Below are 13,648 nucleotides of genomic sequence, written 5' to 3' on the forward strand. Positions count from 1 at the left end.
TTCTTATGGTGCATAATCATAGTGCAAAACATGTATATGTATATACTCGAGTATAAGCCAAGTTTTTCTGCACAAAAAATGTGCTGAAAACTTCAAATTCGGCTTGTACGCAAGGCGGCACAAGGACTTGCCCGTGCCGACGGAAGAAGAGAAAACCTGCGGGGGTGCCGGAAAGGTGAGTTTTGACTTTCTTTTTTTAAGTGCTGGAGCTGGCTATATACGGGGACAGGAGCAGGCTATATCAAGAGCAGGTGATGGCTATATACCAGGGTAGGAGCTGGCTACATACCAGGGCAGGAGTAGGCTATATATGGGAGCAGGTGCAGGCTTTATCAGAGGCAGGTGCTGGCTATATTGGGGGTAGGTGCTAGCTATATACCACGGCAGGAGCTGGCTATATACCATGGCAGATGCTGGCTTTATATGGGGGCAGGAGTGGGCTATATAAAGGAGCAGGTGCAATCTATTTCAGGGGCAGGTGCTAGATGAATAAGGGGTCTGGCAGGTTATATAAAGGGACAGGACGGGACATATACGGGGTCAGGTGCTGGCTATATACTGGGGGCTGGCTGGATGCCTATATACTTGAGGATTGGATGGCTATTTCCCGGGGGGCAGGGGGCTATCTGGCTATATACTGGGGACAGGGGGCTGGCTATAATACTAGGGGGCACTGGCTGGCTATATACTGGGGGGCTGCTGGCTACATACTGGGGAATAGGCTGGATATATACTAGGAGCAGGAGACGGGCTATATACTCTGGGCACGGCTGGCCTTCTATATGCTGGGGGGCAGGAGGCTGGCTAGCTATATACTAGGGGGCATGGGCTGGCCCCAATGCATTTCCCACCCTAGACCTATACTTGAGTCATTAGGTTTTTCCTTTTTTTTTGTGGTAAAATTAGGTACCTTAGCTTATATTGGGGTTGGCTAATACTCGAATATATACGGTATAATCATAGTGCAAAGCATCATTAAAATTGGGCGCCAAAATCAACACTTAGTGCCCAAATTGATAAATGCCCCTTTATGTATTTCCACCTGCTTTTATCAATGAATGTGGTTGTCATCGCCATAGAGGGCATTTGTTTACACCTGCACATGGCATCTGTTTTCAGTGTCCTATCACATTCATCTACATTGTGTGCACTTCCCATGTTTTGATGCACCTTCCAGATGGTACAGACTTTTTACAGCATGTCTCTTTCTAAATCTGTACTTCTATTTCTATCGCAGTCACTGGCTGCCTGGTCATCTCTGTCTGCATCTTTTCCCCCCACATCCCTCATCGTCATGTTTGTGTCTGTGTTGGCTTTGCTTGTCTAGAGTAACCTGCACGTTATCTTACTTTTCACCACCATTAGAACTGATTTCAATATATATATAAGGATTTTTCATTTACTGAATTTCCCCATATATTACATTGACAAAAAAAGCAGGATTTTTAAATGGTGGCGGTAAAGAGGTCAACGGGATCTATACCAAGTATCTGAGTAGAGGTCAATGGGACCTATACCAAGTATCTGAGTGGCTCAGAAAAGTAGCAGTGAGCGTAACTTCTTTTATAAGTTCTCCACCTCCCTGATTCCAAAATGCTAATGTTTGCCAACTAGTGTTTATCTAGAGTATTCGGGCACCATAAAGGGGTTATCCACAAGTTTTTACTAAAGGCTTAGTATCACTTCAGGGTGTCATGAACCTACAGTTACAGAGAATGGCTCCTACACAGAGCATGGAGCCTGATACATGCCCAAAATACCTGTTGTTCTCTCTGCAAACAAACATTGATAATCTACGCTGAGGATACACTTGGTGATCATTAAAAACTTTTGAACAACCCCTTTAAATTACAGTAGCATTAAGGGACCTGCCCAAGACGAAAAAAAACAGACATGTGCCACAGCTACACTACATGCAATACTTGCAATGCATTAAAGCACTAATCAGTTTTTTAAATGGACCGTTTGTCTGTTAGATTAAAAACCTTTGGTCCAATAGAAGTTAATGGATAAGTGAAAAAAATAGGAGTGAGAGCCTGGATGTTCAAAAAGACAGATACAAAGCAGATACCAAATGTATGGAAATCGGTTGTCAAATATGGACATTAAACGTCTGTGTTTTGCAGCCAAAAGCTTGGTCAGGGGCATCTATCCTAAGGGTGCAGTCACCCGTTGTGCTAGGGTTCTGGTTACCGATTGCGTACGTTTCCATAAAAATGCATACGCGATCGGGCTAAGGCCTGCCCCAGTACCCTAGTGCTTTGTAACGCTAGCACTATATGTGACCGCACCCTAAGAAACACTTCAGATCTGTAGTTTGTGATAGTATCCTTAGGCAGCGTTCACACGTAACATTTTCGGTTTGAAAGGCATTTCAATCGGAATCCGGAGGGGCTTGTCCTGATCAAAATATGCTTTTAAATTCATATCTGGTGCTTGTGACTGATCACAATTGTTTCAGTTGAAATGCATATCGGCCAACCCCTCCTTGTTCTCTTTAAATTGTGTTTCAAAACTCAATTCACCCGGAACGTGCGAACGTAGCCTTACTTCTACACACTTCCACACACAATTTTCATTATGACATTGTGTGAGCAGCTGCAGTGCTTGCTACTAAATTTGTTTTATCTTCATAGCTTTGAGGGTTTGCAGTCTTGTTTTCATTAGTGTTTTTAATTTTGTGTTGTAGACATCAACCCACTGTGTTATAAGATGCCCAGTCAACTTATTTTATCATAGTTTCTGTCATGCCCTGAAGAGGCACGACTGGTATGTCTACAACCCCTCCATTTAAGTGTATGTGGGTGGATATGGTGCTTCAAAAGTCTTTAGTGTTTCATTCCTCTGATGTCTGATGTGGTTGAGCGCTTAAGACCGTTAGCGGAGACAAAAGTTGGAAACTTTATAAAATTCAACTTCAAGTGACATTCCTGTTGTAGACATATTCTTTCAGCTTATTTGTTCTAGACGTTTTAGCGGATTCTTTTTGGCCTCATAGACAAAGCTGTATGTCCATTATCTAATAACCGTGATAAAAGTCCACAAACAAAAATCTGTACTTCTGTATCCCTTATGAGAAGAATAAATTGTATTATGTTTTTGGGATCATGAATTGTAGCATTACTTTTATGGGAGAATGTGATGCAGCAGCAAGTTATCATATAGTGGAACATGGAGTACATGAGTACCTGAGCCATCAAAACCCCACGTGTTACCCTGCTATGTGTGTTAGACCTTAAGTTAATATAGTTTAGATTATGTGGTTATGTGGCATAGTGGGTGGAATAAATACCTAAATATATCAAGTTCAGGTGGGTTTAAACCCAAGTTCATCCAGATAAAAGCAAAAGCTACTTTATTAGTGGCAGTCCAAATTGTACCTTGGATGAACATTTAATGGAAAATGGAGCTTACATGAAGACAATCATGTAAACTCAAAGTGATTTTGGCAAATATTCTACATTGCACACTTGTTCTCACTGTCATGCTAAATCCTTATAGTAAATTACTACAATTATCATGATTGTTATGGAGCAGGTGCAGATAGATAATGGAAATATCAACAAGTTCATCATTATTTTATACAACTCTTCGCTTAATATATTTGTAATCGAGTCTTATACCCATTTCTAAACTCACTGGATGTAGACCAAGTGACTGGCAAATGCCCTTCTGGATCCAAGTGACTGGCATATGCCCTTCTGGATGTAGACCAAGTGACTGGCATATGCCCTTCAAGTTGGACAATTTGATCATTTGTTGTACCCATAAATGACGGAGAGGTGAAAATAACTTAACTAGTAGCTTCAGCTATATTAAGATTTCTAATAGACATAAATGGGGAGGGAAGCATATATATGGCCAGCTCCCCTTGTACATTAGCCACAGGAGACCCTGGTTCTTGAAACAGATTTTTAGGAAATGCCATCCATGAAAGATTACAATACCACTTTAAATTGGCTATACAGTAGGCAAGATCACGAAATCTGCTGCACAGAGTTCTAGATCTTGGTTGATTTTTAATAAATACTAACCAAATTATTGAAATTCTCGCTTCCTGCTACTTTTGGTGTTGATGCCGTGAGATTAGTAGAACAGGATATTTCATGACAAACTGATATAAAAAAAATTATAAACATTTGTCTTCTGGCTATTTTTGGCTACACTTTAGATATAGCAGTCATAACTAGACTATTATGTCTCTTCATGATATAATAATGTATTATATCATTCCTATTGGAAAGACCTAAGTAGTCTTAAACAATTGCTTTAGAGTATCTCATTATCTTATTAGCTAACCATTCAACAAGATATCGGCAAGTGACAGATTTTATATCTTTTCCAGCTTTATGGTATCCTTTACCACTTCTATACCCTGTTTGTTAAAGTGGGTATCTTGGGACTTTTATTGAATCACCTATCCTTAAGACAATAGGACAATAATATCAGAATGGCAGGGGTCTGACACCTGGCGCCTTCACATTTAGCTGTTTGAAGTTGTCACAGTTCTGCTTCTACTTCACAGGACAGGAATGTCACATCCATCAATGGACTGTTTGTAGATCAGTCATATTCAAGTGAAGAATACCCCTTTAAGGCAGGAATGAAAATAAAAAATCTCAGTATTCCAAAGTGTTTAGTAGTTTTGTATTTTTTGTACTCATTCTAAAATGTAAATGACTCCTACGTTAATTATTTTCAGTCTCACATTAATGCAGCTGTTACGATTTGTAATCCACCTGGTCTTCTCTGTAAATGTCAAAAGCAACAAAAGATAACAGAATGAGAAATAAGATTAAATCGAGAAGTCTGGTAATGATTTGCTGTGGTCCCACAGGAAAACTTAATACGCTGTTCTGTGGTTAGTTTTGACCACACGCTACATTTGGAAACAGATCATAGCAGATGAATGCGCAGTGCACACAACTTTTCTTTGCTCTCATTTTAACCTATTACCAATATTTTAACTACATTTTCACATTTGAAACTTTTTGTCTCCTTAAAACGATGTGTTCTGTCTCTGCTCAGCTGTACATGATGTGCGTTCTCATTCTGTTCAAGTGTGTAAGTCAGTCAAGTCAACTGTGTCTTTTAACGTGACCCATTATAGAATCTACATTGACCACAATTAATTTGACTGACCAATGTTTTTGAGTTGTCAGCCAACATGGGTTTAGCTCCAGATCTTGATCCATACAATCCCAAAGTTCATGAGCAGTAAATATATGTTAGATGTCCCCGAATTATGACAGGTAGTAGATTGCAATGGGGTGTTCCTAGTATGTAGTCATTAGTAGTAGAGATGAGCAGACCATAACTTTAGGTTCAGCATCCTTCATACAGCAGCCTCCCTTAACCCAAACATGGTGATTGATGCAGCCAATCAGGCAACTTTGTGCCCCTAGCAAAGGTGTCCACCTGGCCAATCACAGCCATGCCTAGTTTCTAGGGGCGTAAAGCTGCCTGATTGGTTTTTCTTCAGACAATCAAGCAACATGGCAGGTTAAGCTTTGCTGCCGCACAGAAGACACTGAACCTAAAGTTTGGGTAAACTCTCTGTCTTGTTATGCTGTGGACTCCCTCATTGTAATCCAAAGCCACTCCTCTTCTCATAGGAAGATCAAGTGTAATTATCTGGATAACCCCTTTAACACAGACACGGGTTATAATATGGGCGATTTAGGTCACCATCCAGACCCAAGGCCACCTAACCAACTACTAAGTTTGATAATACCATATTGATATAATTAAAGGGGTATTCTCATCTGGGCACTTACATTCAGTTTCATTAATCTGCCATATATAAACATTTCTTCAATTGGATGTTATTAAAAAAAATGTTCCTGTGTGAAGATAATTTCTCATAAATATAACCATGTTGTCCCTTAGAAACGAGATAGCTTCCTCGGATACGGCCACGTCTGATAGATTGAGTGCACAAAGAAACAAAAGGTTATTGTATATAAAATGTCCGGGAGTTACTGCATGTCCTACAGCCGCCCTGTGGTAATGATCGCTGAATCCTGGTGGTTTGGCAGGACCTTATAGCGCAAGTCTGGCCACCGCTGCCAGAGTATGACGTGGTCGTATCCGGGGAAGCTATCTCGTTTCTAAGGGACAGAATAACTACATTTATGAGAAATTATTTTCACACAGGAACATTTTTTTTAATAACATCCAATTGAAGAAATTTTTACATATGGCAAATGAATTTAATTAAATGTAAATGCCCAGATGGGAATACCCCTTTAAGGAGAAGGGCATCCAGTCCTCTACTAGTGATACATTTGTCCTGACATGTATGTATACAGTAGCCCTTCCAGGACCTTTAAAAAGATCTTTATAGGTCATTAAACTGCAGTAGTGATGTGGACACCCTCTGTTCCTGTCTATTAAATTTGCTTGACTATGGCTCAATCTTTAGGCAGTAAGTGTCAGACCCTCTTGATTTAACCACATTTGAGATATGCCACATAACAGCGTAGAGCAAAGGATGCCAGTACTCAACAAAGCATGTCAGAGGCACATTGCTATAGAAAGTCAGTGTTGTGTTTTGAGCTTTATTCTTTATTAGCCTCATTAGCCGGTTTTATTATTTTGACCAAAAGAAAGTTAAATCTCAATCACCAGTGTAAATAACCATATATACATTTTTAAATGATTGGCATTGGGGCATTTTGCACCTCTAAATTGGGGACTAATTGTTCTGTATCTTTAGGATATTGCCCAAATACTATCTGAGTTTACCGTATGTTTTCTAAGTGAGGGTGGATATATTTGTACTGAGCCAATTGACACCTACCTAACATCATATCAAAATAGTTCAGGAATGGTTCAGCAGCAAAAGTTTAAAGTGTTGACTTGGCTTCCAAATTAAAATCCAAATGAGCATTGGTGTGTTGTGCTGTAAAAACGTATTATCCTTGGTGGTCCCACATCACAGCTTGTACTATGAAGTCTACCAGCAGATTAGACAATACAAAGTTGAAGACACTGTTAGGTAGCATCCCTGGAGATCTGTGTAACCTTGTTTTTTTTTTTTTTAATAAGGACCTGTGCAGGGTTTTAGTGTCCCAGATTGCCATGAAAAGTTCCCTTTAAGGGATTGGTTGCTAACATCAAAGTTTCTCTGTAGTTCATGCAACAGCAGTTTTTATAATGTGTACTGGAAGTGGATAGGAGAATAGCAGCAGTGTTCTTCCTTCTCCGTGTTCAGATCATGTACATGTTCATGTGCATGGGGGGGGGGGGGCGAGGTGAGGTTACCAGTACCAGGGGCTGTAGGGATCACATAAGGCAGTGGTGGCGAACCTATGGCACGGGTGCCAGAGGTGGCACTCAGAGCCCTTTCTGTGGGCACTCAGGCCATTAATCCCAAGATAGAGCTCACTAAACAGGACCAAATTCACCAAATCTTCCTGCAGACCCAGGAGATTTAACAGATGCTTCAATCAGCGCTGTTTTAAAACTCCACTTCATTGGCTGTTTGGAACTGCGGTAAAAGTGATAAAGTGTTGATAGAACTGCAGTATCTTTGTAGGTAATCCTGCTGGACCCTGCATTCTTACTGTGCAGAGAGACCCTGGTGAGAAGCTACAATAGCTACAATGTGCCCTCCTTCTTTCAACTGTATTGGTGGCCTCAAGGGGCCGATACGATTGATAGATGTTGAAGAGCAGGTAGCAATAAGTTACTGCTTAAGATGCTATGTTGGTGCTACGTTGGCACTTTGCGGTAAATAAATGGATTTTGGTTATAGTTTGGGCACTCGGTCTCTTAAAGGTTCGCCATCACTGACATAAGGTGTTACTACATTCACATAGTACAATACCACAAACAATACATTATAGTTAATAGGGCCTTTATTTTACTGAAGAGCTTGTTATGTTATGAGTCTGTGGCCTGCTCTATTCTCCAGTGTAGGAAAGATTATTTTACTTTATTTTGATGGAGCTGTGTGGGAAAACAGGGCCCCAGATTATGTGCTTGGTTTTGTAAATTCCCAGTGGATAATACAGACAAATCTTGGCTTCATTTGCTCATTTATTTTCAATGTTCTGCTCAGACTTGTCCTGATCTTGTTCTGATATTAGAAAGCCTCCCAGCCATTCCCTCAGCTGTGTTTTCCCTTATCGAGAGGATAGTCAGTTTCTTGTATACTGTATAATATTTTCCTCTGCACACTTCTGCATGTCTAATGAATATGATCTACCCTAAGTACATTACTGTAGATGGGACATTTTAGGTACATTATTACATAGCATATTCTGCCCCCCTGGGGAGATTGTGGAATACCTCTATAATGCTGCATGTGCTGGAGGATGCCACAGTCTTCTCGCCTCCCATGTCTGCCTCCATATGAAATTAAAATCACATAAACAATAGGGCCCAATAGATATAGTATCTATTAATAGTAACACATAGTAACATGTGTGCACATGTCATTGGTGTGCTTCAATTTAGTTTACTGATAAAACAGAAATTCCCTTGGCTTGAGCTCAGGTATCTGCAAGGATGAAGATTCACAATATATGCCATTGTGTCCCTGCTAAAGCTGGTCTTTGTATCAGAACTTGTCCTGTAATCAGAACAAGTTGCTTCATGGAGAAAGTTGGCTTAGATTTGTCAAAAAATTTGATAAGTGTAGTAACGGAAAATGTGCTCCATTAGTCAGTATTTTGACAGCAATGGCTAATGTTTTTAATGACTGCTAATATTGATCTGGTGGGGATTTTTTTTTTTGCATGGATGGGAACTACAAAAACTTCTTTGTTACTGCAAATGACACATTATTATGAATAACACCAATACCATTTGTATTTGCTACCTAGTTAGAGAGGCATTCAGCTTACCAATGGATTTTTTGGTGAATTATCCGCTCCTTTCCAAGTCTCAGCTGTGTCATGTGACCTGCTATCAGACTCCAGAGGACTGGTCAATATTACTGGCTTAAGCCAAGTTAGGGATTACTGTTACACACTTTTTTTGTAGAGAGTGAAATGGAAATAAAAAGGAAGGTCTTCCGTTCACCTTCTATTTCCCATACACTTCAGTAAACCAGCTGTGGATCATGCTTCTGTTATTTATAAGGGGTAAAAGAATGGGTTAATGCACTATTTTTTCTACTTGAAGTGCAACTAAACTTTCAACAAAATTGCAGAAACAAATAGTGCAGATGATAATATTAAACTTTGTGATGCACAATACTAAAGAATTGTGTTCCTGTGTCCTTCTTTTTCCTCTGCCTTTCTTTGTTATATAAGCGGTTTGTCTAAATAAGATTTCTGTCCTGTATCCACTGACAGCTGAGAGATAAAATGTCTGGATAAAATGTCTGTATAATCTAATCTCCTCACAGAGCAGAATCATTAAGGGAAATTTGCTTTACGCATGGAAAGAGTTAATCATTAGTCTCCTTCTCTGCCTGAAATGGACAGAGCTCTGAAGGTTTTTAGATACAATACTCACTGCAGGAGAAAGAAGCAATATCACCTGCTCTATTCATTTCAGAAATAAAAAACACAGCTTCAAAGGTTTAGATACTCTTCACCAGATGTGTTAATTATTTAAGACTTTAGTGCTAGGTAATAAACACCCTATTGTGAGTCAACTAATAACGTAGGTTATGTTAACTACTGCTACATCTGTATATGTGTGTATATATACACTGCTGATCAAAATTAGAGAACAATGTACAATCACTTGATTTTTCAGAAATGTAATCTCCAGTGTTCAACATTTGTTTGATTTTTTGAAAAGAGGTATACCATGCCACTAAAACAAAATTATCAAGTATCAACTTTAAACCTTTTTTGCAAGAAACCTGATGGTAATCATAATGATTATAAGACCAGCAATGACTGTAACAAAGAGAAAGATTATAACTAAACTTACTGAAGGATATACCAGTCACCAATCAGTAGGAAGTTTACAGGACTTTGCTTTGGATGACTTTAGCACGTCTGCAGCCACATACCATCACTAGTCTATCACACTGCTCTGGTGTGATTTTGGTCCACTTTTCTTCATAGCTTTGTCACCAAGTTCTTCATAACTTTGTCACCATGGATTTTCCAGAGGTTTTCTGATGAGTTTATATCTGGTCTCTGGGCTGACCATTTCACTGTTGCAAAGTTTTCAGTTTTTTCTGTTTCAAGGAACTGCTTTATCCGTTTCGCTGTCTGACAGGGGGCATTGTCCTGCATGAAAATTGCTGGCTGATTGAGAGATGAATGCAAGGAAGTAACCATGTTATGTTGAAGAAGGTTCTAATACACACTTGCATTCACTTTGTCCTGTTGCCGTATGAGAGGTTCAACTTCTACTGCAGAAAACATTTCCCACACTTCCTTCACCACCGATATCCTGCATCTGTCACTTTCCCGATCAGGTCCGCTGGAGTTCACCTTCTGCTTCCCTGTGCATGTAAGTGCTTGGCTTGCGACACAATTTTAAATGTTAAATCCCGCGCGTTGTACAAATCCGTCGGATTGTCCTTCGGCCCACCACCCGATTTGTGTCACATGAAAGCCGACACAATCCGTTCGCGTGCGACGCAATCCCTGGCGCGATCCCGGAAAATGACGGAAAATCCAACGGAAATGCGGCCACGGCACCGTAGTAAATAAGCCCCAATGAGTCTAATCTTTTGATTCTTCATGGTACTAAGAAGTCTGGTCAAAGCAGATGCTTTCAGTCCAATTGCTCTTAAACATCAAGACACTATGGGGCAGATTTATCAAGTGACTGAAAGTCAGAATATTTCCAGTTGCCCATGGCAACCAATCACAGCTCCCCTTTAAAATATTCATGAGCACTGGTAAAATGAAAGCTGAGCTGTGATTGGTTGCCATGGGCAACTGGAAATATTCTGACTTTCAGACACTTGATAAATCTGCCCCTATATGTCCAGACAAATCCATACCAAAAAAAAATAAAAATTTATATATATATATATATATATATATATATTTATATATATATATATATATATATGTGTGTGTGTGTGTTTGTGTGTATATATTTGAGTTAGATTTGAACATTTTTATTCTGCAGTCTTGAAATTACCTAATAGTAATAGACGTCTACGTAGACGCTGTGTATTATGAGAAATCATTGTAGTCGCTGTTAGTTTATTATTTACATATAGATTAGCCAACTGGAACAGGAAGGTCGTCTCTTTGCATTTCGACAATGTTCTGTAATGCTCTGACACTATTCCAGACTTCTCCGCAGCCAAGGAATCACTTGGTATTAAGAGTCTGTTGGAATAAAAGCTTTTGTGAAGAATCAGAAAACTTTATGGTAACGGTTTCTGTACAAAGAGGATATTACATCACAATGTATGTGACAGATTTACAACATATAACTCTGCAGTGCATCTAATTGCATTTCTTTAGTTAAAGGACACACAAAAAGTTACTGCATTACTTCAGACCTTAGTTTGTAAATCTCCAGGAAACCATACTTGTGTTTTCCCAATGTGGTAGCATGGCTCTGTGAATGTTACACAGCAAGGAAGACAGCTTTCAAACTCTACTTTCACACCTCTTAGTGATCTTCTGCACATGCTTGGGATGAGTCCTATAGTATATTAAGAGAAAAAGTTATGTTGCCATCATTGGATTCTCATAGGAAATTATGTGTCCCTGATTTCATAAAGTGCATAGACCTAGATGCAGTCACCCAGACCTAATCACATGATATTACATATAAAAGGACTAATTGTAATAAGCTTCAGTCATGTGGCAACAATCCAGCATCAACCTGAAATGTCTGTCCCTAGTATAGATCCGTGTCACAAATACATTCAACAATTCGATTGTCGGTCGTTTCAACAGCCTGTCTATTTACACTCGATATGCTTCCTAACAGTTCAATGGTGATTTTGCTAGGCCAGCGTTTTATATTTCTTGAATTACCAAGAAGATCTGGAAGAGTCACTCTCCATGGAGTAGAATGGTTGAAGGGAACCTGTCATCAGAAATTGGCCGAATAAACCACTAGCAGTATGTTGTCAAACGGCTGAGCAGCTTCTACATTATGTTTCTTTCATGGTCTGGAGGCATCATCCGGAAAATCAACTTTGAGGTGGGATGTAAATTGGTTTTCTGAAGTCAAGGAGGTGGAGAATTTAACACTGAAGTCAAGCTTTCCCAGTCTTAAAATGCCCATGATGTTCCTGCGTGATGTTCACTGATCAGATTGCCTGGTGTTCAGAGGCAGGGAGAGCATGACTTCAATGTTAACCTCTCCACCTCTCTGAGTTTATACATTTAACTTTAAATTTGGTTTTCTGGATGATGCCACCAAGATGGGTCGTAAAAGAAACATGATCTAAAAGCTGTTCAACTGCTGGAAGTGGTTTATTAGGCCAATTTCTGATGACAGGTTCCCTTTAAATATAGCACTTATGGACCCAAGAATTATTCTGCAGGCAGCATGTTATAGACCAATAGGGGCTGAGCAGATTGTATATATTGTCCTATATGCAAGCAGAATGTTATAGAGCAGGATGAGCTGAGCAGATTGTTTATAGTGTCCTATCTGCAGGCAGCATGTTATAGAGCAGGAAGAACTGGGCAATACAAATGTGTTTTCATTAGAGTATTTCCGAAGGGGTCATTTTCTGGATTAAATAAAGTCTCCATAATTATTTTGAGCACAAATACTGATTTTAAGAGCAAGACATCTGTTCATTAACATGACCTGTAACAGTTTGTATCTGTTTCTTTGAAGCAATCCAGATATAGAATTTCGAGCAATTATGACATCATGGAATGTATCCAGAGATAATCTTACTGAATGTAGGGGGGAAGGGAGGGATACAAGGCTGGCATTCCTTGGGAATGTGAATGAGACACACAGGTACAAGCTAGAGCCTTGACATAAATTCAAAAACATGAATACCTGATACCAATCAGAACTGAATAACGTTTTGAGAAATGAAACAGAGATGGATAAGCGCTTACCACTACTCCATAGACTATTGTAAAGTCACTTTTTCTGTAGTTGTTGGGGGAAGGGGCAACACAAGACTTTAGGGTCTTCATCAATCAGTGTATAGCATCTAGACAGCTCTGCTTCTGCATTTCTGATAATAAACATTCGTGATTGGTTTTAAAGCAATTTGCAACATCTGAACAATGTAAAGTGGAGGATATGGCTAAAGGTGAAAGGGATAATCCCTAAAGTAATCTCACTATTGAAAGAAGATTAGGCCAATCCATGAGCCTGGATCTTTTCTACTTTGTTTTGAAAATGAACCTATATGACACTAGTAGTTTCTGAGCAGTTGGCATAAATGGTAAAGTATTTGTACTATTAGTCAAAAAGCTTTAAACATTAGTGAAAGTGAGACGAATTGGGAAAATGCATATGACTTCTGTAATGTATTTTGTCCAATGTGTTTGCAATGCATTTCAAAACTCAATGGGAATTCATTGTGTGAATGTGACCTAATGTGGCAAAGGCTGTCCAAAGAAGGACAGAATCTCACATAACTGGACTGAACTCAGCATGTCAGTTCAGTCCAGTGATATGAAGTTGGCTGCCGTCCTCAGACATTTACATTGCTGCATTTCTGATTGAAGGCCTACCCAATGGAGTGGAGCAGGGCTCTTTGTAAATGTGGGTTTTGGAAATGGTG

At 39.5% G+C, this 13,648-nt stretch overlaps 1 protein-coding gene and 1 long non-coding RNA gene across 6 annotated transcripts in view; one reads left to right on the forward strand and one right to left on the reverse strand.

Moving 5' to 3' along the window:
• The window catches only part of COL4A6 (collagen type IV alpha 6 chain), a 188,711-nt gene that overhangs the window by 59,660 nt on the left and 115,403 nt on the right, over positions 1-13,648 (forward strand). The window lies entirely within an intron of this gene.
• On the reverse strand, positions 11,058-12,755 carry LOC140077589 (uncharacterized). The gene is made up of 3 exons (XR_011849796.1): positions 12,709-12,755; positions 11,468-11,583; positions 11,058-11,261 (listed from the first exon to the last, which is right to left on the reverse strand). It is a non-coding gene; the product is annotated as an uncharacterized lncRNA (long non-coding RNA).

This window comes from Engystomops pustulosus, chromosome 9 (assembly GCF_040894005.1).
Source record: "Engystomops pustulosus chromosome 9, aEngPut4.maternal, whole genome shotgun sequence".
NCBI classification, from domain to species: domain Eukaryota; kingdom Metazoa; phylum Chordata; class Amphibia; order Anura; family Leptodactylidae; genus Engystomops; species Engystomops pustulosus.